The following is a 2,885-nucleotide window of genomic DNA, read 5'->3' as shown; positions in this document are numbered from 1 at the left end:
AGAACTTGTATCGAAATGCCGCCACGAAAACAAGCACTACCTCCGAACAGCTACTCCGACGTCCGCAATAACCTAACTTCATACTACGTCCGCACAAGCAAGTCACATCACCACACAACGTTCACCTTTCATCAGTTGCCTGACGATCGCAATAGCGTGAAACTCCGAGTAGCAACATTCTGTTCCAGCGACCTCCAGTTCTATATATATATATATATATATTAGCATAGTTGATTACCATTTGAAGACCAGCAGTAGTTACGCTTAAAAGAAGTAAGTCATCGGCATAACAAAATGCATTGAAAGTTGAATTTGCAATGACAACACCACATTCGAGAGCATTTAATCCATCAACAAGATCTTTGTAAAATAAGTTTGTACTAGTACCCTTACAAATGTTAATTTGACTACCATATTTATTGTTCCACTTAACATTAACAGTTAGGTTTGTATACCATGACAATAGAAAGCGCCACCATTCATCATCGATTTCGACATTTAGTTTTTCAAAATATTATGTCGTGAGGTATAGCATCAAAGGCTCCTTCTGCATCTAAAGCCGGGTACTCGCTGCGCGCGACGGCGACGGCAGCGCGACGACGAACGCACGCGCGGAACCAATGGACCGCTTTTTTAATAAGGATCCGTTCAGACTGCCAATGACAATCAACAGACGGCGTTACGTCGTCTACCGCTCGCCGGAAGCACAGGTGGATTCGCCGTACGACGGTCGTACGACGCAGTGAGTGGCAGGTTTAAAGAACAAGCAAAGACTTGTGAGCCTTGGTTAATGCTATAATTATTTGCATCGTGAACAGTCGCAGCCATTGCTGTATCTCTACCATTTACGAACCCAAATTGCAAGGGATTTTAGTTTACATTAGCACATGATTCTAAGAAACCGAGTTCAAAAAGTTTAGTAATTACGTTTAGAGACAACAATTGGGATAGTTTATAGGTTGGAATGGATCGACATTTGGTTTTTTCAGAATTAGTATAATACTGTAATACCCTCATAAAAATTGCAAGGAACAACACCGTAGTTAATGCAAAGATTAAACAATTTAGCAAGGATATCTGGAATATTTTATTATGTTTAGTAAGGTGATTAGCAGTGATTCCATCGGGGCCAGGTGCAGAATTTGAATTAAGCTTGGAAATATGTTTAATGATTAGGTCCGTTAAAATGAGACAAGTTAAAGACATTTTCATTTAACGCTAGTTGCTTAGCGGATACAAATTCATTTGCAGATTGCATTTGAGCACTATTACAGTTATTTATGTCAAATTTCGATTTATAAAATTCAGTAAGTTTATAAACAGAGATTGAATCCATGTTACGGTTATCGACTCTTGCAATCGTTAACCGCTTTCCAGATTTTTTTGGGATTCTTAAGCATATACAGTTTATTCAGGGAGTTACCGTACACTTTTTTGCATACTGACCGCCTTTCTGCAGATACGCCTATAATCTTTTTTAGATTGCTTGTTAACAAGAGAAGACCATACCAGACCTGTTTCTGTTGCATTGGGTCCAAAGGGATAAAAAAAAAACCTCTGACGATTCCGAGGAACGGTGGAATCCGAGTTCCACCAATTTACCCTCTTTTTTTTAGTGCATTCTACCGGTATGACAATCAGAACCAGAGAGCTTAACAACGTTATGGATAGTTAATTTTATTTTGTTGATAATTGTATTGACAGTGGTCTAGGCAGATTCTTGTTGCCGCAAGATAGAAGAGAAATATCAAAACCTAACTCATTAGCACGTAACCAGTGTTCAGACAGATAAATAATATCACAATTATTGTCATTAATAAAACTATTTAAGGAATGTAAGCCACTTTTAAGCCCAAAACAATTGAATGATAAAACATTAAAAACTTGTTGGTCGTTATTCATTGCACAAGAGATTTAAATAACTCGTTGAAATCATTCAAGATAAAAATATAATTGATTATTTAATTATAATTTCTTACTCAGTTTGAATATCCGTTCTGATGCTGTCGGAAATAGAAATAGAATGGAATAGGATGTTCTTGCACCATTTTGTCGAGGAACAAAGTCCCTAACCCGGTAATCTATTCGGCCACAGCGTATAGTTCATAATAATTGCTTTATCAGCAGCATGCTCAAGCACGATACAAGAATGAGGCCGGAGAGTTGGGTTTATTTCGTTTCTTTAAGGAGAAAATGTCTGCGATTGCTGTCACTCCAATGTCATTGTTTGGATTGCGTACTTGTTTTTCAGTCGTTGCCTGGTGCAAACCTCCAACGAAGATGTGATGAATTGGTGAGGGCTTTTCATATGCACGAACGCAGTGCTTTTGAATATTGCGTCTCTGTCTGCTTTGTAGTCGAAAATTAGCGAAGTCACAGTCAGTTATTCCATCAGCTTGATTAAGATGATCAGTTGTTTCGGGTTTCGGGAGTTGAATCCTTATCTCTCTGTGATCTTGTACAGAGCCTTCAGCCATACATTGATTTGGTTTAACAGTCAACCTGAGTGATGCAGTAGGTTTCTCTATATTCAGTATGTGGGTGTATGGGCGGGACATCGATAACACTATTGCTAGCAATAGGTATATTGGAACGTATCTCCTTAATCTCGCTTTGTATGTTGCTCAACGTCTTGTTGAGATTTTTATTATTTGTATTTTCGTCATGCACTATCCGAGATTTAAGGTCGGCTACTTCAACTCGATTCTTTTACAGTGTCATTTAAAGACTCTCGGTGAGATTTCACAGTATCACTGAGTTCAATATTAAAGCCCCATTCCCGGCAAAATTTCAATTTTTAAGAAAAATCTAATTTTTGTATAATGTTATAAAGATTTATAAATATAATACGGAATTGCTAGTTTAACTGAATTTAGACATTCCTA

The 2,885-nt window shown here is 37.7% G+C and overlaps 1 protein-coding gene across 1 annotated transcript in view; it reads right to left on the bottom strand.

The window, feature by feature from the left end:
- The window catches only part of LOC117114241 (63 kDa sperm flagellar membrane protein-like), a 34,071-nt gene that overhangs the window by 1,482 nt on the left and 29,704 nt on the right, over positions 1–2,885 (bottom strand). The window lies entirely within an intron of this gene.

Source organism: Anneissia japonica, unplaced genomic scaffold (genome assembly GCF_011630105.1).
Source record: "Anneissia japonica isolate Jap-2015-1 unplaced genomic scaffold, ASM1163010v1 scaffold1525_len913038_cov183, whole genome shotgun sequence".
Taxonomy (NCBI): Eukaryota; Metazoa; Echinodermata; class Crinoidea; order Comatulida; family Comatulidae; genus Anneissia; species Anneissia japonica.
Note: the sequence above shows the minus strand (reverse complement) of the source record. Positions and strands in the feature narration are given on the sequence as shown.